Here is a 22,803-nt window from a genome sequence, read left to right on the forward strand (position 1 = left end):
TTCACTTATAAGTTAAGGTCCCAGGAAAGGTTGACATCCTTAGAATCCATTGGTGTTACCAATGAAGGAGCAGAAGCTATTCCAAAAGGCAGTTAGAGGACATTTTTCAAATCGGAATCTTCAAATTGTTTTGCATCCTATTTTAGTTGTGAATTTAAACCAAAACTAAGGACAGAAAGCTAAATGAAGAACGCCAACTTAGAAAACCACTTTAGAATTACTTACAGTATTCAGCTCTTATAAGATAGGCAAGGAGAGCTTGCAACACAAAGGTAAAATGGAATTCTGGTGATACTCTTGGGACAAATTGAGTGCTGTGTGTGTTGACAGGGCTAGTAGTTCATTGTGCTGAGCTTTGTCTTTGTTTTTAATAATGGGTGCCAATATTCCTATTTACGTCATGTCTGACAAAATGCTCATTTACTGTTAAGCTAAGCAATTTTGGTTTCTCTCTTCGAATTCTCACTAATTTTTATTGGCAGCAAATACAAAATGTAAAAGCCTCAAAAGAGTGGTGAAACAAGACTTCTGTGAGACAAATATTATGCTTAAAGAAAGGCAGAATAATTTTTTTCAAGTTTAAACATGGTAGTGATGTGACTTTAGCTACAGTAAAATTAAGTGGGTAAAAAGAATTAGTGTGTTAGTGTCTGAAACTAACCTCAGCCTTCTAAGGCTAAACCCATTTATGTCTCTGTCCCTTCAAGGAGAGAAGTACTAACAGTGTAGGCTTGGTACCTCATTCCAGATGGTAACTGATATTTCAGTATTTCTATATCAAAGTCATTGAGACACCATTAATAAAGTATTTCAAAGTTAAAAATTTTTTAAAAAGAAACAATTAGAAAAGAAAAATATTAATTATGAATCAAATTCACATATTGTTAAATGTGCACTAAAAGCTTAGCTTTACATTATGGAGATTCCTTAGAAAACTTGCAATGGAACCACCGTTTGACCTAGCTATCCCACCCCTTAGCATATACTCCAAGGACTTAAAATCAGCATACTACAGTGTTGTGACCACATCAATGTTTATAGCTGTTCAATTCACAATAGCTTAACTATAGAACCAACCTAGGTGCCCTTCAATAGTTGAATGGATAAAGAAAATGTGGTATAGACACACAATGGAATATACTCAGCCTTAAAGAAGAGTGAAATGATGGCATTTGCAGGTAAATGGATGGCATTGGAAAATATCATGCTAAGTGAAATAAGCCAATCCCCAAAACCAAAGCCAGATGATTCCTCTGATATGTGGCTGCTGATCCCTAATGGAGGGCACGGCTACAGAAGAATGGAGGAACTTTGGATTGGGCAGAGGTGAGTGAGGGGAGGGGAAGGGGTGTGGAGGTGGAAAGGATGGTGGAATGAGATGGACATTATTATCCATGTACATGTATGATTGCACAAACAGTGTGAATGCATTGTGTATAGCCAGATAAATGAGAAGATGTGCTCTGTTTGTGTACAATGAGTTGAAATGCATTGTGCTGTCATGTGTAAATAATTATAACAAATAAAAAAAAAAAAAGAAGCTTAGCTTTAACCACTCCAAACACCCCTAACTCCTTAGGACCACAGGAGCCAAACTGAAACTCTTCCCCATGCCCTGTTCATTTCCAGCAGTGTGCTTATTTCAGGTTACCTTTAAGGACAATAAGGACCAATTTACAAAAGGTACAGTTGTACATCTTTAAACATCTTACACAAACTGCCAAAATGCACACTGCTCATGCTGGCACTGGCAGACTTACATTTCTCCACAATGTTTGTTGCACTCAGAGCACTGGTTCAAACACACTTTCTCTCTGAGACCAAATGGAATATGGGAGTGTTAAAATACTATAATGATAGTATTATAAAATGCAGTTTAACTGGGAAGAAATATTCAATCATTATGAGTCATAAATATAACTGTTGAAAGAACAGTAGCAGCATTTACCTGGGCTCCTAATTGTTTGTGGATCTGAGACCGACTGGACCTACCAGACACAGAGCAAAGGCAAACATTACTATACCATAATTATAAGGAGGGTAAGGAGGGTTTTTGTTGTTGTTGTTGTAGGGTTTTTTTGTTGTTGTTGTTGTTTTTTGTTTTTTGGTTTTTTTTTTTGGTCAATTTGACTGCATTCTACCACCACAACCTGAGAAAAGATGAAGATGTCAGTCCCTGAGGCATTCAGAGTACCTTTAAAACCAGTTTGGGGAATGATGGTGGGGGGCTTGGGGACAGGTGTGAGAAGGAACAGGGGAATGGTCATCTGTGATTCTGTACTGCATTACTTCAGGGGCAAAGAAAAACGAACTATCAGTGAAACACAGTACTTTACCCCTAATGCCTCATAAAAGACTGTCTGTGCTTTTGACTATGTGCAAAATATCAGTAATAATCCTTTGCAGGCTCAGAAGAACAGAGAATGTCAATCAACTGGGACTCCAGAAGGAAAGTTCCAAAAATGAGAAGTCCTTCCATGCCATTCCCATTACTGTTCTCACCAGACTATGGCCTCAGAACACTTTTGCTTATTGATCTCCAACAGACAAGTGTGATTTGATCTGACAGAATCATGCAGCCTCAGGCTCCACATGTAAAAACGTCAGAAGTGGCTGAAAGAACAGCAGCTCCATGCTGAAGACACCCATTTCCTCTAACTCCAGAGCTCCGCCATGTGGTCTCAGTTTCCCCTCTGAGGGAACTGCTGTAGAGAGGTAGCCTGGTGCCACCATGCTGAGGGAACTTGGAACCACAGTGACACCTACTGACTTGCTGAGAGAGCGTGCTTTGGAATGGTTAGGTCTACAGCTCCTGAGACTGCTTTGCAAGACATCTTGGACATGCAGCTGAGTGTTGCATCAGAAAAACACGATTTGGGCAAGAGGTGTCTTTCAGGAATAAAGCGATGGTTCTTCTTTCCCTTCTGAGTCTTCTCTCCCCACCCGCAAAGTCTCATGAGAAAGTCAATTTATAAAAGCTACCATCTTTTTCTATCACCCCCCTCTTGGAGGAGGAAGGTGATGTTTTTGTAACTACGTGTGTTCAAGAGTAAACATCAGGAAAGCTCTGTGGTAACAAGGTGTTATGAACCTCAGACTCCCATGAAAATCCTGGTAACTTTTCAGTCTCTGAGAAAACCTTCAGACATGATTAGTAACCACCAGGGACAGGTGGGTTTTGCTGTTTGTTCATTTTTTCACCTTCGTTACACATTCCCACCCCACTTAACTTCTGCTGAGAAACTTAAAGTGGAAAAAAGTTAAAAGAATCTTGAGCCTGACAGAGGCAGAGCTCTCTTAATTTTATATTTCATATGGATGAACTCACTAGTTGAGATTTTTATAATTAAAATAATTGAAAGGACATGCAAAAATATTTCTCAGCCTGTTAAAATCAATCATCTTGAGCTGGAGTTGTTGCTCAGTGGTAGAGTGCTTGCCTAATGTGTTCAATTCTCAGTCCCACATATAAGTAAATAAATAAAAATAAGAGTTCATTGACAACTAAAAAAAATTTTTAACAAAACAAAAAAAATCAATTACCTTTTTTTTCTTTCTTTTGGTACTGGCGATTTAACCCAGGGGAACTTTATCACTGAGGTACATCTTCAGCACTTTTTTTATTTTTTATTTTGACAGGGTCTCACTAAGTTGCTTAGGGCCATACTAAATTACCGAGGCTGGCCTTGAACTTGCAATCCTCCTCCCTCACCCTTCCATGTCACTGGGATTAAAGGCATGTGCCTGGCTTCCATTCTTTTTTGAGAAACAAAACTGGCATATCTGTGGGTACCAGATCTATGTTATGACAAATGTACTACATTGCCTAATTTTTTTTTAACAATACTAGGAATTGAACCCAGGGCATCAAGCATGCTAAGGAAGTACTATATCTCTGTGCTATATCCCCAGCTCTGCATTTCCTAATTTAAAAAAAATAGTCTGGTTAAGAATCATGCACAGAGAATTCTTTCAAAGGATAAAACAAGCTGACCCTTGTCCTAAGACTTTAGTGTTAGAGTAACAGCAGCTAATATTAGCTTTTCAAAGATCCTCCCTAATCCAGTTCTCATGTAGGAGGTCCAGATTTTTAAAAATTCCTCTTTCAAACATATATACATGGAACAAAGTCTTTCCCAATCAGTAATTGAGTGGCTATCTTCACACAGGAAGCCACAAAAACATACTGGCCCTCATGGCTACCTGCACAAGACAGAAGACTCATCCTGGGTTTACTTAGTATAGACGCAAGTGGCTTCTTCAGTCAGTGGGACTTCAGAGATGCTTACTGTGTGACTACAGTCCAGGAAGGACATACCCAGTGCAATCAAATGTCGCCAGCCCTGGAAGATGAAACAGTCATCATTCTGAAGAGACCTCGGCCACCACACTGCTCATGTGGCCCTGCTCAGAGGCAACCTGCTCCCTTCTTTAAACATCCAGCTTTACCCATGTTCTTCCAAGATCCAGGGTTGCCCAAGTCACTCTTCGAACCAACATTGTCTTCACAATATCAGGAGTCTTCCTTCCTCAACAGTTTTGAGGGAGATATAGAAGGGCTTAGGCAGCCAGGGCAAGATGGTGAGTGAGGTGTCGGGGGCAAGGCCAGAACAAAGGACCACAGAGAGCTTCTGATGAAGTCAACTTCCTGCTTGACAAAAGTGCTCCTGGACACAAGCAGGGGACCCAATCAGACACTTCTGTACTCCTAAGCAGGGAATTAAAAAGAAAAAAACTAAAACAGACATTTGGACAGAGGGGGCACCAATCAATAATGATAAGAATGAGGACAAAGGAAGAGATAAGGAAAGCAGAAAATTCCAGAGGCCATAAAAAGAATAAGCCAAAACTCCCCCACTGGATTCCCAACTTTGGGGCTTCTTCTCTTTGCAGTAAACCTGCTACTTGCTTGCTATCTCTGTGTCCTGTTCTTCAATTCTTTGCTGAATGGAGACAAGGAACAGAACACCCCTAGATGATAACATTTTCTCCAAACTCTTTTCAAAATTGAGTTCTCTCTGTTCCTACTGCTTTGTTTATTTTATGCAATGGAACGTTGCTCAATGACTTTTTGCAGTCCTCCCAACTCCCGGTCATAAGGAATAGAAAGAATGACAGACAGACTCATGTGACTGGCATAGTCTCCTGAGCTGCTCTGTGAAGTTCCTATTTTGGAGATAAATGGCAGAGACCCACTTTAGAATCAGCCTTCACCTCTAAAAATGGGACTTCAACAGACTCACTAGTCTCAGGTAATATAAGGACAACTTGCCACCTTTACAACTAATTTGCAGGAAGGAAGAATTCCCCTGTCTTCAAAGTAAATTGTAAAAACAATTGCTATCAAAGATGTTTTGGTCAGCTTTGTTCACTGCTGTGACTAAATGACCTGACAGCACAATGTAAAGGAGGCAAGGTTTATCTGAGGGCTCACGTTTCAGAAGTCTTAGTCCATAGAAGGTCAGCTCTATTCCTTGGGGCTCCACGTGAGGCAGATCATGGTGGAAATGCATGGCAGAGGGAAGCGGCTCACATCATCGGGAAGCAGAGAGACAGACTACACTCTCCAGATACCAAATATATATCCTATAGCTATGCCCCAATTCCAATCTCCTCCAGCCACACCCTACCACTTCAACTAATCCCATCAGGGATTAACTGACTGATTGGGTTAAGACTCTTACAACACAATCATTTCTCTGAACCTTCCTGCATTGTCTGACATGTGAGCTTTTGGGGAACACCTCACATCCAAACCATAACAGAGGATATATTCAGTTTCTTGGGTTTCCTAGGCCCTAGGATCAATGTAATCTTTGTGTGCTGGAGATTTATTGGGAAGGAAAAGGTAAGGGTTATAACAATACAGGACACACTTTTTCAATATTCTCTAAAGTGATTTTCGCAATCAGATACCCAAACTGTGGCAGACTTAAGGACTAGGTTAGCATTCTAGAGATCAACAGCATATCTCCAGCCTCCATCTTTAACAATCTTTGTAGCAGAAATGGCATTATTTCTGTTTCAGAGAAATCTGTTTAGAATAGGGAGGTGGATTTACTGTTGTTGCTGCTATCACTAATACAAGCAATGTTAAAGAAGATCTGGAAAATTGAGAATGTATAATTCTACTTTCCTAAGAAACCTATCATTATCATTTTTACATAATTTTCTCTAGACATTAAAATAATTGTTTTTATAATCTGGGTACAAATAATTTTACATTTCCTTTCTATGTTGGTATGGTTTTTATAACCAGGATTTTAAAAAATGATTCTAAGAATAATTGAATAAAAGGATATCACTATTTCCTTAGAGAACTAATAAATGGTGGTGCTCAGCTGGCTGGAAACCCACTTGTATCCCATTGTAAAGCTTTAAATCACACTGCATTGCCCCCTTCTCTAACTCCATGATGTACCACTATCCACACTTTATATGGCTACCTTCCTTCAGTTCCTCAAATATATCACATTCTTGCATATGGAAATTATATACAAGTTGCAGAAATAGAAAAATGTCAGATCTTAGGAACCAAAGTAAATTTCATGGTTAATAATGTAAATAGCTGATTTGACAATGCCATTTTTATTGCCTCAATAACCAGGAGGCAGACTGCCATGTGCTCTTTGGGTCCATTCATTTCTGAATGTCAGGTAGCTCCACTTCTACCATCCCAGATACCTGTGTCCCTGCCTCATCCAGACTGTACTTACCAAGTAGAACACAAACCCCAGATAAGCCACACTGATCACAGCCGCCACAACATACAACACCATGTGTCCCAGTTCCTGGACATAAACCACTACAAAGTACATGTTGATAGAAGACACAATAAGGACCAAGATCCCACCGGCGCTCCTCCAGCCTCTGTGAAAGAATCAGCACAGTCACTAGTGGAACGGTTCAATCTGGCCACAGACAGAAAAGGAAATGGCATCTTGAGGGGTAAACAGGACAAGAGTTAGAGGCACTGCAAAAGGAACTGAAAAATCGTTCTTGCTTTGTCCTGGATTTATTTTAAATTGAGTCTAAATGGACAATGAAAGGGAGAAAGATGGGAAAAAATACCATGAAATAACCCCAAATCCTTAGAAAAACAAAAAACCCTAGAAATGTAATGAGCCTTTCTGTTAGTCTGAAAATAAGTTAAAGTACTCCCAATATCCTTCAAAGGTATTAGCTTATGCCTTTTCTCATTAAGATCAATTAATACAGAATTAAAGTGATTAAAACTTCAGTTGTTAAAGCTGAACAGTTAAAGTCCTAAAAATTGAAAGAAAAATGTGTGTTCTCCTCTGTTGCTGCATTCATACTCTCCATTTACTGTGCCAAAAAGGAAGAAGTCAGCAATCTCCCAAAATACTGGTCTGTTAGATAAAAATATCCTTCTTGCACATATCACTGCCCCTAAAGAACTAGAATGAGCACCTACACATTCCAGTACTGGGAACTAAGCCCAGGCTGCTCTACCTCTGAGCTTTACCACAGTTCATTCTGTTTTGTTGAGACAGGGTCTCACCAAACTGTCCAGGCCTGGTCTTGAACTTTCAATCCTCCTGCCTCAGACTTCTGAGTAGCTGGGGTTATAGGCTTGTGCCATTGTGCCCAACAGGTTTATTAGTGTGTTTACAAATATTTGCATTTGACTTGCATTCTTAACTTCCATAGGACCTAGCATAGTATCATAGTGTTCTTGCTGATTAATGAACTATAATTTTGTGTTCTATATGTAGGCATATAGTTCATAATTCCAATTATGATTTTGTCAGCAAATAGCTATTTAGATAAAAGCTATTTATTTATTTATTTAATTTTTTATTTTTTTGCGGTGCTGGGGATTGAACCCAGGGCCTTGTGCTTGCAAGGCAAGCACTCTACCAATTGAGCTATATCCCCAGCCCTAGACAAAAGCTATTTAGATAAAAGGATTTCATATACATTCCTGCATAACAAGACCCAAGACTCTTTCTTTATCTCCATTTCCCTGCAAAACCTGGCACAAGGCTTGTTACACCAGGGCAGTACTTAAGACTATCTGATGACATGGAAAGAGCTTCCCCAGACCCTGCTCACCTGTAAGCTCTGCAGAACATTCAGGAAGTCATTCATCCCCGTTAGATGCTCCACATCTTGGAAGACAGCAACAAGCAGAGTGGGAATGATAGCAATAGAGCGTGTCAGAATCACTCGGGCAAAACGTGACCATTTTAGGTTCAGGAATCCCTGAAAGAAAACACAGGAGCAGAATGAAAGGCTGGACCAGGAAGAAGAAAAAGGGGAATTCTGGAGAGACCTTAGAAGGCACCAAGAAATATCTAAGGACTCTGTCATCTCCCACTATTCAACACCAGCACATACCTCCATGACAAACTGACCAGAATAGGTTCCTGTCATGGTGGAGCTCTGTCCGGCAGCCAAGATCCCCACTGCCCAGATGTAGAGTGCAGCAGGCCCGAAGTAACATCCCAGCACAACGCCCTGGGACAGGCAAGGGAGAAGATATGTCTGTGTCAGTCATCTGCTTAGACGACACCTAAAACAGCATTTCCCTGTGATATTTCTCCCTCTTTGCCAAGAGGCACCTACAACAGCTACTATGCCACGCACTGTCCCAGAAGCTAGGCTCAGGTCTTGATCTGATTCTAGAGGTTTTCAATCTCAACACTTCTGGATACTCCTTCATTCCTCAGCCTAGTCCCTTCACTTCTCTAAGTGCCTAAAGTCTTGATCTCCAACTACCATCTTAAATACTGAAAAAACCTAAGTCTAAACATATTTCCCAAACTGTTCTCTTCAACACACTATTCCAGTAAATGACAGAAGTGCAGGAACAACAGGTCAAATAAATTTGGGAGATGATACTATATATTCAACTCTTGGAAGGTCAAATCCCCTATAAATAAAACTTTATTAACAACATTTCCTTTTTCCTGTTTTTTAAACTGTACTGGGGATTGGACCCAGGGTACTCCACCACTGAGCAACATCCGCAGTACCTTTTATTTTAAGATACGGTCTAAGTTCCCAAGCTAGCCTTGCAATCCTCCTGTCTTAGCCTCCCAGGTCACTGTGATTATAGGCATGTGCCACCACACCTGGGTACATTTTTCTTTTTGGTCACCCAAGTTAACATCCTGTAAAAGAATGTACTGTCACTGTGAGTTTGGGAACAGCTGGTGTACAGTTCATCTTTCAACTGATCCTCTATTCCCTCCCTTGTAATCCAAAATGCGTGTCTGGCATCTGGACCTTTGAAATAAATGACACTCCAGAAGAGATAAACCTGCTCAGAACTGAAGAGAAGTCACTAAACCAGATAATATGCTAAGAAGATTGAGCCAAAAACAAAGTTCATAACCTCCACAGGCTTACCCCTTTGTAGATGTCCACAGCCAGAGTTGAGTTATCTTCAGGGAAGAGGCCAGCATGGGGACTGCTGCTATTTTTACACACATCAACCTAGAACCCAAAAACGTTTAAGAGCAGTTTTTACTTTACAGGCCAGGACCAGATGAGAAGAGCTCTCCAACACATCACATACACGTCCTCTCAAGAGGCAGCTGGAGGAAAGCCTAAAAGGTTGTGATAGGGTCAGAGCCTGGCAGTGCTATTACTTGGGACCCTCCTCCACAATCTTTCCACACTCCCATGTCATCAAAGTATTTATTGAGTTAGAGCAGATATGGCAATACACAAACACTGGGGCATTTTAAATGAGAACTAGAGGAGAGGCCTTCAAGAAGGCTTCAAATATGAGAGGACACTCAGGACAGGAAGCCCTTAGTCAAAGCACAGCCAGTGGTCAGAGGTCCTGATGGAAGGAAATAAACTGAGATTAAAACCACATAGGTGGGCTGTGGCTGTGGCTCAGTGGTTGAGTGCTTGCCTAGCATGAATGAGGCACTAGATTGAATCTTCTGCACCACATAAAGATAAATAAAATAAAATAATTTAAAAAACCAAACCAAACAAACAAACAAAAAAGCATGTAGGCAATCAGAAATCAGGAGGACTCAGAATTCAAAATAACAAAACAAAGCCTATCCTGGTCACACTTTGTTTCCTGTTTGCCAACTCCTACCAAGTTGACATCTCAAATGGCAAGACTGACCAGCAGGCAGGCAGAAGTTGATGGACAGCAAGCAAAAGGGGGTGACAAAGAGCTTAAGAGATGTGAAGCCACCTACATGACACAAGGCCATCCTGACTCTAAGGCCAACACTCTTCCCAGTCAAAAGTGGAAACGGATGGGTTCAGGCTTCTTCAGCCACCACGCTGTAGACTCTTGACTGGTGCACAGTGACTGGGGTTGCAGGGTACAGCATGGGCCAGAGACCCATTTTCCCTCGGCTCTGAGTCTTTTTTGTATTTCCCTAACCTCATCCCTGACTGCATTTTACCCTAACATTCACCACGTGCTCGTTGGTTTTCCCAAAAAATGCTTCAGCAAAGACTGAGATGACAAAGACATTGATGATAAAGGAAACAAAGAGGGCAGGATTCAAAGAAAAAGTACTTGTTGGCTTCTTGGACTTCCTGCTTATTGGCCCGGTTTACCTGTCTAGACTAGGGAGATAACAGCAGCAGTCGGAAACAAGTTTCTTGGTAGCATTTCAGGACTTTGGATATCAGTCCTGAAATGTCAGCTGAGAGATTCAGAGGGCAAACAACTGACTACATGAAATGGGGGAGACCCAGCCCTCACCTACATCCTAGTTCACTAAGCAATTAAGACCTTCAGTCCCTTGAAGAGCACTGTGCATTCTCCAAGTAGGGACCAGTGACCAAGAACTACTGACTCTCAGATATTGTGGCTAGAAGGACCACTGACCTATAAAAACAAGTTGATTTTGGTCCTAAAGGTATACAACCTGACTTATAAAGATCTCTGAAATTGTCCAGCAAAACACTGCATAAGACTAACTGATAAAGTATGGTTGGGCACCTTTATTGCTGACCCACCAGGTCACCCAGACTTTGTAGATTTAAACACAAGAGGCTTGGTGCATTTTATTTATCTATATTTAAATTTTATTTTATTTAAATATTTTAATTCTTCTTATTATTACTTGTGATTCTGAGAATTCAACTCAGGAATACTCTACCACAGGTTATAACCTTAGTCCTTTTTATTATTTTTCTGGAATAGGGTCCTGCTAAATTGCTGAAGCTGACCTTGAATTGGTGATCCTCTTGCCTCTGCCTCCTGAATCACTAGGATTAGAGGTATGCATCACTGCACCCAGCATCAGCCCTTTAATGAAGAATATTTGTCCCTGCTTCTCTTTGAAATCAGTAATGCGTGGTCAATTATGTAATAAAAAGAGAGTCCGAGTATGTGGACTTGGAGATGTCCAGTCTTGGAAAATATCTTGCTCCTTCAGGGTTCTAACAGTTGTAAACTAAGTTTGTATCCCTTGCAATTAAAGGAAAAGATCTCATGATCTGGGATGAATGGCCCAGAAGGCCACTGAGATAAGGGCCTTATTTACCTTTATTAAGGTAGAATGCATGTACGTGTTTGGTGGCATGATGAGAGCTCCTATGATGCCACAGTCTGCTCAGTCTGTGTGGTGTGACAACCAGAACAGGAGGACAAGAATATGCCCTTGAGAATCTGGCTCTGGCTGGGTTTCACTGTGACATACTATGTACCAATATAACAACTATAAGCCTTTACTAAAACATGAGATGGGGTGAGAGGGTAACAGTACTAGGGACCTGTTACGGTTTGTATATGTGATCTCCCTCAAAAGCTCAAGTGAGACAATGCAAGAATGTTCAGAGGTGAAATAAGTAGTTTATGAGAGCTATAACCTAATCCACTCATATGGTTCAACTGGTTGGTAACAGGTAGGATATAGCTGGAGGAGGTGGGTCACGGGGGTGTTCCTTTGGGGTGTGTATTTTATTCTTGGTGAGTGAAGTTCTCACTCTTTTTCCTGATTGTCATGTCCTGAGTCACTTTCCTCTGCCACACCCTTTCGCTATGATGTTCTGCCTCGTTGGGGCCAGAGCTATAGAGCTGGACAACAATAGACTGAATCTCTGAAACAGTGAGTCAAAATAAACTTATTCTTCTCTTGAAAACAAAACAAAACACTTAAAACAAACAAACAAAAAAATATGGCTCAGAAGAGAATTCAGGAACTGGGTGTGGTGGTATATGCCTGTAATGCCAGCGTCTTGGGAGACTGAGGTAGGAGGATCAAAGGTTCAAAGCCAGACTCAGTAACTTAGAGAGGCCCTGTCTCAAAATAAAATATAAATCCCTGGTACCAAAAAAAAAAAAAAAAGAAAGAAAAAGAGAGAGAATTCAGGACTCAATTTTCTGATTTTCTGTATGCTTTATATCAAGTTCTGAATGTACAAAACAGATGTGCAGCTGTGCATAGAACACCACTAATATTTTAAAGAAATAATGCTAATGACCTTGTTGTTATTAATTTCAAAGTAAATTCCTGTGAGACAAATCCGAGTATATAGAATCAATTATTTACTATCCACACTTATCAAGCTTCTGTTCACCTAGGTTTGTCTAAAAATTGCCTATCTTTAGTATTAGCATTCGTGAGAGACTCATTCATAAACACTTCTCATTCATATCTTTTCCTAGTTCACCATTTTTTCTTGGATACCTTGAGACAAACTGCATAATCAACTCATAAATTAGATATAGTTTTAAAGTTTAGCCAGGTCAGTAAGCAGAAACCAATTTATGACAACTAGACACAGAAAAGTACTAGTACTGTATATAATGGTACTGATTTCTAGGAGTGTTTGGTTCAGGCAAAAACCAAGAAACATTCACTGTATCACCTATAATTCATTAATTCTTTGGGTACAAAGAAAGTTCAAGCTGAAATTAATATAAGCCTAAATGAGCAAAACCAGAACTATTTTCAGTTAGCAACCAAGAATAATCATGCAAACCCCTCCCTTATTCTCTCCAAAATTGTTCTACTGTCAGGATGGCCAACCGGGCACCAGGGCGTCTGTTCTGGAAGGTCCTAGAGCATCTAGTCATTTCGAACTAGGAATCTCTGCAGGCCTTCCTGCACACAGATCTTGGCTATAGATTGCATTCCTTCAAAATAGCCCAGGGCTGAACTGCCTTTTTGTTGAAACATGCAATACCATTAAATCATCCTAGCATTGTTAATGTCTTTTACAGTGAAAGACTAAACACAAAACAAAAACTTGTTTCAAAAAACTCATGAACAGCATGCAACACTTGCCTCATATCCAAATGTGAGGGCCATAATAGTGATGAGAAAGCCAAAAAATGCTTCTAGCTTCCGCAAGCCTAAAGGGGAAATGCGGCAGTGAGCTCACAGAAGGCACTTCCCCAGAGGTCACGGGATGGGAAGTGGTTCCTTTGAGTGCCACTCCTATTCCCACTTGCCTTACCATATTTATCCAAAAAGAGAAAAACAAAAGTATCTGCGATGGTGATGAGAACTCCACCCCACAGGGGAACCCTAGGTTAGAGAGGAGAAATGGAGATTAAGGGGGAGAAATCTCCTATCCTATCCTAACCGAGGATAGGTAACAAAACAAATAGGAAAAGATTTGGGTTGTTTTTTTCAAGGTGATATTTATTGATTACTTTCTCAAATCCCAACAGAAAGTATCCTACTGAGAAAGGGATTTTCCTCCTTAGCCATTTTTCCCTGCTGATACATAGGTCTTTTCCCACTCTTGTCTTATGTGTCACTCCCATTTGGTAGTCCTCCGCTTGCTTTCTGGATAATTTTTCTATAGATCAATATATTCCATACCTATCTTACAGATTTCTGGTATGCTTACCTAAAAGGATTTTTAAATCATCTATTTTCTGGGGTATAAAATCTACCACTACGTGCTATTTGGAAACATCCTATTTCCCCCTCTATAGTCACCAACGCCAAACTTTACATTAAAATACTCAATTATCCATGTCTCTCCTGTCAGGTTTTAGCCCCCAAGTAGCTAAAACCCAGCCAACAGATCCCAGTAACCTTGACTAATTCCAACACCTTTCTGCCCTCACCTAAATAGGACTTATACATGTGACCACTCCCTTGGATTCCAATCACAGCACAGCTCTTGACACCTCAGAGGCTTTTTACTTTACTTTACTCATAATTCTAATAAGCCAGGACATCCAGTTATCTAAACCCACAATAAATCAGAAACCACAAATCAGATCTGGTACTATGACTCTTAAAGGAAAGCGGGGACTTGGCAAACAAAGCACCAGAAAAACTCAAGAAGCTCATCAATTAGCTTTGGGCCTTTTGGTATGAGACAATGAGCCCTTCTTTATACTTCTGTCAGTTCTGAGAACATTTTTTTTTTTTTAATAAAGAATCAGATGATTTTTTTTTTATTTTTTTAAATTTTTTTATGGGATACATGTTGTTTCTCTATTTGTACATGGAGTCAAGGCATACCATTTGTGTAATCATAAATTTACATAGGGTAATGTTGTTTGATTCATTCTGTTATTTTTTTCCCTTCCCCCTCCACCCCTCCCAACCCTCTTTTCCCTCTATACAGTCCTTCCTTCCTCCATTCTTACGAACCTCCTTATCCCTAACCCTAAACCTAACCTAACGCTAACCCCTCCCACCCCCCATTATATGTCCATTGATTGGCTCATCTCACTTAGCATGATATTCTCCAATTTCATCCATTTGCCTGCAAATGCCATAATTTTATTATTCTTTCTAGCTCAGTAATATTCCATTGTGTGTATATATATATATATATATATATATATATATATATATATATATCACAGTTTCTTTATCCATTCATCAATTGAAGGACATCTAGGTTGGTTCCACAGTCTGGCTATTGTGAATTGAGCAGCAATGAACATTGATGTGGCTGTATCTCTGTAGTATGCTGACTTTAAGTCCTTTGGGTATAAGCCAAGGAGTGGGATAGCTGGGTCAAATGGTGGTTCCATTCCAAGCTTTCTGAGGAATCTCCATACTGCTTTCCAGAGTGGCTGCACTAATTTGCAACCCCACCAGTAATGTATGAGTGTACCTTTTTCCTCACATCCTCGCCAACAACTATTGTTGCTTGTGTTCTTGATAATCGCCATTCTAACTGGGGTGAGATGGAATCTTAGTGTAGTTTTGATTTGCATTTCTCTTATTACTAGAGATGTTGAACATTTTTTCATATATCTGTTGATTGCTTGTACATCTTCTTCTGTGAAGTGTCTATTCATTTCCTTAGCCCATTTGTTGATTGGATTATTTGCATTCTTGGTGTAGAGTGTTTTGAGTTCTTTATAGATTCTGGAAATTAGCGCTCTATCTGAAGTGTGATTGGCAAAGATATTCTCCCACTCTGTAGGCTCTCTCTTCACATTACTCATAGTTTTCTTTGCTGAGAGAAAGCTTTTTAGTTTGAATCTATCCCAGTTATTGATTCTTGCTTTTATTTCTTGTGCTATGGGAGTCCTGTTAAGAAAGTCTGATCCTAAGCCAACAAGTTGAAGATTTGGACCTATTTTTTCTTCTATAAGATGCAGGGTCTCTGGTCTGATTCCGAGGTCCTTGATCCATTTTGAGTTGAGTTTTGTGCAGGGTGAGAGATAGGGGTTTAATTTCATTCTGTTGCATATGGTTTTCCAGTTTCCCCAGCACCATTTGTTGAAGAGGCTATCTTTTCTCCATTGCATATTTTTGGCACCTTTGTCTAGTATGAGAAAATTGTATTTATTTGGGTTTGTGTCCATGTCCTCTATTCTGTACCATTGATCTACCTGTCTGTTTTGGTGCCAATACCATGCCGTTTTTGTTACTATTGCTTTGTAGTAGAGTTGAAGTTCTGGTATTGCGATATCCCCTGTTTCATTCTTCCTGCTAAGGATTGCTTTAGCTACTCTGGGTTTCTTATTCTTCCAGATGAATTTCATGATTGCTTGCTCTATTTCTGTAAGGTACATCATTGGGATTTTAATTGGAATTGCATTGAATCTGTATAGCACTTTTGGTAGTATGGCCATTTTGACAATATTAATTCTTCCTATCCAAGAACATGGGAGATCTTTCCATCTTCTAAGGTGTTCTTTAATTTCTTTCTTTAGTGTTCTGTAGTTTTCATTGTAGAGGTCTTTCACCTCTTTTGTGAGATTGATTCCCAAGTATTTTATTTTTTTCGATGCTATTGTGAATGGGGTAGTTTTCCTAATTTCTCTTTCTGAAGATTCATCACTTATGTATAAAAATGCATTGGATTTATGAGCATTGATCTTGTAACCTGCTACTTTACTGAATTCACTTATGAGTTCTAAAAGTTTTCTGGTGGAATTTCCAGGTTTCTCTAAATATATAATCATGTCATCAGCGAACAGGGATAGTTTGAGTTCTTCTTTTCCAATTCATATCCCTTTAATTTCTTTGGAGAACATTCTTAAGAGTACAATAACTCAAGCTTCTGATTGTATCCCAGGTCACCCAGAACTGATTGATCTGATTGTTACTGTAATGATGAGAAGACCAGACTTTTTGTGTTCTCTTGGCTCCCTTTATGCGTGTTATAGGAATGATCACTTAGAATGCCACTATTCTTAGATCATTTAGAACGTCACTATTGCTGGGTGCAGTGGTGCACTCCTGTAATCCCAGTGACTTGTGAGGCTGAAGAAGGAGGATCACAACCTTAAAGTCATCCTCAGCAATTTAGCAAGGCCCTAAGTAACTTAGTGAAATTTAAAAGAAAAGGGGGTGCTGGGGATGTGGCTCAGTACCCCAGTTCCAATCCCCAGTACCTCCCCTCCAAAAAAGAATTCCAATAGTATCTTTTGAATGCTTTTACAAATAGTTGATATTCTATTTCAGAAAGTACAGAAGGAAATAATACATTTCCTCGATACACTGAGGAAGATTTCTATCCAAAACAGGCTTTTAAGTTATATTTAAGGGCTGGGGGCACAGCTCATTGCCTAGCATGCAAGAGGCCCTAGGTTTAGTTTCCTGTATTGCTTTTTAAAAAGTGGGGGGAGAGAGGGTTACATTTAAAAAGCCAGCAATTGAGGTAGTAGTGTATTTCTCCAGAAGCCTGTAATCTTTAAATAATTTTAGACAGGAATATTTTATGATAAACTTTTAAATAATTAATAGGGGCATTCTAAGTGATCATTCCTATAACTTGCATAGAGGAAGCCAATAAAACACAAGAAGTCTGGTCTTCTCTGAAATCTTAAGAATGTATTATTCCAAGAGAGAAAATAGATTCTAGATTCAAATTTTCTCATTATAGCTTTTAGTCAACAAACTAGAAGCTTCATTGTTTGCAGTGTCTACAGAACAAAAATAGGGCAGGGAGTAGAAAGGTTCAGTTATGCTTGGTCTGCTGCATAGTATTTCAAGTTCCCATGACAATTTATGTCCCACATGAAAGCAATAAGTTATTGTGAGACTATTTTGCTCTCCCAGTACGATAACACTGGGTATTTCACCACATTAATGAAAAGATCCAGAATTTGGACACAAGCAATCCAAATCAACCCATAATTTTATAATTATGATTAATACTGCTTTGATATTCTAGTATATCCCTTACTATCAAGTGTCACCTTCTCTAAAACCCTAGATGATTCCTAATAATGAACAACAATCAACAACATAAAAATCAGGGCACTCATGGTTCACATAATGACTACTTTATCCAATTCCTTATCAAAAGTTTTAAGCATATTTTACAAAATTAAAATGCCAGCCAAATTACATTTTTAAAAATTTAAGTCTGCATATCCTTGAGCTAGCAATTCCACTCTTAAGAATGAATTCTAAAGATATACACAAAGAAATATATATAAGGACATTCCCCACAACATTGTTCATAGTATCAAAAGACTGCAAATACTCTTGAGATTAGGACTGGCTGAACAAACTTCACATTCATAGGATAGAATGTCACATAGCCATGATAAAAAGGGAGATTGTCAGATGTGGTGCCAAATTTTTATGTCAGCTACTCAAGATGCTGAGGCAGAATAGTAAATTTGAGGCTAGCGTGGGAAATTTAGTTGACACCCTGTCTCAAAATTGAAAATTTTTATTAAGGGCTGGGGATGTAGCTCAGTGGTACAGTACCCCTAGGTTCAATTTCCAGTACTGAAAGAAAAGAGAAGGAGGAGGAAGAGGAGGAGCAGGAGGTTTAAAGAAAGAAAAATTATATGTAAAGACAGAACACATAAGATTCTCCAGACTTGTGTATGCCTCCTTCCACTCTTTGGAACCTGATAAAAATTTAATAATTAGTTTGTAACCTTCTCCATTTATATATGATCTAGGAGTTTTAATAAATACCAGATTATTAGATATGAAATCAAAACAGAAAAACAAGAACCCCAAACATAACTAATCAACAATAAGAGTACCCTAATTTCCAAATCAATGTCTATTGAAAACTATAATCCTTATATTAAAAAATGATAAATACTATGACCTCAAATAGCAGAGGAGTTAGTATATTTTTGTTTTTCCTGGCCAATTGCTCTATATTCCATTCTGATGTCATTAAAATATACTTTAAAATACATATATCTTATTTTATTTTATCCAGTATAACTGGAGAGCTTGACTTTGTGTTTAAAGGAGTCAATTATTGTTGTTCAATAAATGTTTGTTGAATTACAAAAAGAATGGCATGGGGGCACACCTGTAGTCTCAGTTATTTGGGACTGAGGAAGGAGGACTGCTTCAGTCCATAAGTTCAAGAACAACCTGGGCAACATAGACCTCATCTTTAAAAATAGAAGCATATGGTAAGTCAACAAGGGTCTAGGTCTTCTCACTCCTTATATGCTGCCCATCAAATGCCATTGTTTTCTTTTCCAGAATATCTTATTCAAACCACAGTTTCAGAGAGAGGATAATAATGACAATACTGGGCAGACACCTTCCCTTTCTGCCTCAAACACACGCTAAAGGTGTCACTCCCTTGCTTCCTTATTCAAAACACAGATTTCAAAGGCACTGTCCTCCACTGTCACCAAGCCAACATCTGATTTTCAATCCTAAAAAAAGCATTAAAACGTCTTAGTTCAAAGCTATCTTTCTTTCCCTCCCTCCCTCCTTTCTTTCTTTCCTTCCTTCCCTTCCTTCCTTCCTTCCTCCCTCCCTCCCTCCCTCCCTTCCTTCCTTCCTTCCTGTCTGGTACTGGGAATTGAACTCAGAGACACTTAACCATTGAGCCATATCCCTAGCGCACCCCCACCTTTAAATTTTTTTTTTTTTTTTCCAGACAGGGTCTTGCTAATTTACTGAGGTTGGCTTTGAACTTGCGATCCTCCTGCCTTAGGCTTCCAGTCGTCTTTTTAAATTTTGAGATAGACTCCAGCTAACTTGCCCAGGCCAGTCTCGAATTTGCATCCTCCTGCTTCTGCCTCCCAAATAGTTGGTATTTCAGGCATTCACCACCATGCTTGGCTCAAATAACTAAATTTATATACCATCTGTACTTCAGCCAAATCTGGCCAGCATGTAAACTGCAGAAAGCGGTGCTCTTTTTCATAAATTTAAATTTTTCATTTTGTGATTAGTTCCTAATAATGTTTGCTACACGTAATAAACATCATTTTTTTGCAAGAGAAAAATTAGAAGACAAAAGAATATTCCACTGGAGTCTCCCAGATCGCACCAAGCGAAGTTGAGAGGGATTTTAAAGCCCATGCAAAGGTTATACATCTGTTCAGAGACGTTTGGATATATGGGCATGGTAAAGAGGCAAGAAATAAAGATATGTCATTCAAAAGCACCTACCCAAGCTCTCAGCGCTGAATGTCAAACAGAAAAGATCCTACTTGGTGGACACCATTCTCTAACCTTCACTTCACTGAGTCAAAACTGAACCAACGCTGTTTAGTAGCTCTGTACAATAATCCCAAGTGACGACTGCTGATTTCCTAACAGAATAAGATTAGATTCACATCGAGCTACCTATTCCTTAAATTACAGGCACGTGACACGGCGCTGGGCAGAAATTTGATCTGTCCTCAGGCGACCAGCTGGCTGAGAGCTCCCAGATTCCTGTGCGTTGGGGTCTGAGCCGCGCAAACCGCAGCTTAGAGCGATGCAGCTCCTGCTTGGTGCCCTGCCTGGCCCGGCCCCGCCTCCCCCGGCCCGCGCAGGATGGTTGGATCACTCTGCGGATCGTCCGCAATGACAGCGGCGGAGATCCAGCCAATAGGAATGTGCGAATGTCTTTCTGTCGGCCAATGGCGGTAGGGTAGGGGGTTGGCCCGCTAGGTACTTGTTCCCGGGAACTGGCACCCGCGTTTCAGGGCTGTCAGGTGTTTGTGGGACCCCGAGACAACAGGGGTCACGGCGCCCGGCTTTCCGCAGGCGGATGGGGAGGGGGATATGGCGCCTCGAGGGCCAGCTGGTGAGGCTCAGGGGCCAGTGTGCGGGACCGCGAAGGGAGGTGCGGGCAGGGAGAGCTTGAGGCGCCCCGGCGCGTTGTCTGAGGGGGCGGATGGAGCGGTATTATTCCAAGGAAGATCGAGAAAAGGGGGGGGAGGGGGCGGGGAGGAAAGCGAAGGCGGGAGGTCACGGGGCCCTTGACTCTTCAGCGCCGTGACCTAGGACAAATGACCCAAACGCGGGCTGGATCTGACGGCGCACGATAACCCGGGGTGGAGGATGTGCTGACCCGCTGTAACGCTGCGGTAGAGGCCGCCACCGCCTTATCCGCTGAGCACTGGGGCCTGGTCAGCTCTCTGGGGCTCCCGCAGCCCCACTGCAGCAAAAACTCATTTGAGTCCAGCTGGCACCCATGGAGTGCTTTCCCCGAGAAGGCACTATTTGTGCAGGCCGCTCATATTAGTGTGTAGGTTGATTCTAGAACTTAGTGCAGCTCCTAGGGCCCTTCTGGATTCCAGTTCAAATGAGAAAGGTGTTTGTTTAGGGACATATTGCACACGATATCTAAGTTGGGTGGATGTTCTCCAACCCTTCGGATTCATATGACCCTACTTTTAAACCTGTCGCTTACCCCCACCACCTCCCCCACCCCGGGGATTGAACTCAGGGACTCAACTACTGAGCCACATCCCCAGCCCTATTTTGTATTTTATTTAGAGACGGTCTCACTGAGTTGCTTAGAGCCTCGCGGTTGCTGAGGCTGGCTTTGAACTCGTGGGGCTCATTTTTTGATATTCTGCTTTGAATTCCTTTTCCTTTTGGTTCCCCTGAGTTCCTTGCCTCATATGTCAGACTATTTTAAAGAGCATCAATAGGGGAGAAGTTGAGGAATCCATGTTTGAACCTCCTCTGTGTAAAATGAAATTCTCCTGTCCATTGGCTTCAGGGAGTATTGTGAGTGAAAGAATGTGACATCTCTTAGAAGCGGAAAGCAAAAACAAACATATAGAAGCTGTGTTTACCTTGATTTCTGTGGACACTGAAGCCTGACCAGTTTGTATCACTTCTTGGCTGTGTAAATCTTTGGGGAGTTGCTTAGCTTTTTGGTTCTTTTGTTCCATAAACTTAAAATGGGGATTAATGATATCAATTTCATAGGGCTGTTGGTGAGTATAAAATCAGTTAATATACATGAAGTGCTTGGAATAGTAACTTGCATGTAGGAGTTTTTGATAGTATTAGTACCTACATGTGCCTTCTTTCCCTGTGTAGATTCTAAAGCAAAGCATTCTGACCTTATTACTACTTCACCAGGGGCACCTCTTGTCTGGGAGGAATTGAGAACATCCCTTGGCTGCCTCAGGTGGCCTACTTCTAAGCCTTGTTTTTCTGCATCTCACCTAGCATTGCCTCACTTCTCCCCCACACTTTATCCCCATCTACCCGCAACGAAATCCCACTCCATCCCCAAATTCTAGTTCACACCCCAGCATCTTTCACTGAAGATGACTGCCCAGCTGGTGAAAAGGAGAGAATAAATGGCCTGACAAATCACCCTGATTTTCTTCAATGTCTTTTAGAATTACCAAAACATTCTGTTTACAATATTAAAAATAACCACACATAAAGAATAAAAATTTTTAAAAAGATAACAAGCTTCTTCCTTCATGTAAAAACTGATAGGAAAAAACTAATTATTAGTCAAAGAGTTCAAGATATGAGGAAAGGGGAGTGAACTGCAAAAAGAAAAACTCAAAGTGCAAAGTACAAACAAACTCAGGAAACAAAGAAAAAAAAAAAGTGGGCCAAGCACCATGTACTTTTTTTTTTTTTTTTTTTGGTGCAGGTTGGTTTCCATACAGAATTTCTCCTGGAAAAAAGAGAAAATGCACAAATTAGTTCTGAGAATCTACCATGAATCTATGAAGTTTGATTTGTTTGTTCATTTTGGGAGTACTGGGAATTGAACCCAAGGTTGCTTTATCACTGAGCTACATTCCCAGCCCCTTTTATTTATTTTTTTAAATTTTGAGACAGGGTCATGCTAAGCTGCCCAGACTGGCCTCAAATTTGTAATCCTCTTGACTCAACCTGCTGAATATCTGGCATCACAGGTGTGCACCACCAGACCTGCCTATCTGTGGATTTTGATAAAGAATCTTTCCTTTGGGAACCTCTGCTGCATCTAGAATGTAAAAGGGCTTGAGTTGTTCTTGTCACCCTTCCTTGGCTGCTCAGCTGGGCAGCTTCCCTAGGCTGCTGGAGACTTGCTGGCTACTTACTCAGTTCACAGGCTGGAGCTACCTCCTCCTTAAGCTGCTTTTTTTCCCCATCATTCAGAAGTGGTGTGACTTTTCCCAGAGTCACTCTGCCTCTGTACATGCAGACACTGACCTTGTTCACCTCCCTTTGTTACTAAGGACATTTG

At 40.5% G+C, this 22,803-nt stretch overlaps 1 pseudogene; it reads right to left on the reverse strand.

The window, feature by feature from the left end:
- LOC124982883 (natural resistance-associated macrophage protein 2-like) overlaps positions 1 to 21,814 on the reverse strand; it is a 34,863-nt pseudogene extending 13,049 nt beyond the window's left edge.
- Between the last annotated feature and the right edge of the window lie 989 nt (positions 21,815 to 22,803).

The sequence above is a fragment of the Sciurus carolinensis genome, chromosome 4 (genome assembly GCF_902686445.1).
Source record: "Sciurus carolinensis chromosome 4, mSciCar1.2, whole genome shotgun sequence".
Taxonomy (NCBI): domain Eukaryota; kingdom Metazoa; phylum Chordata; class Mammalia; order Rodentia; family Sciuridae; genus Sciurus; species Sciurus carolinensis.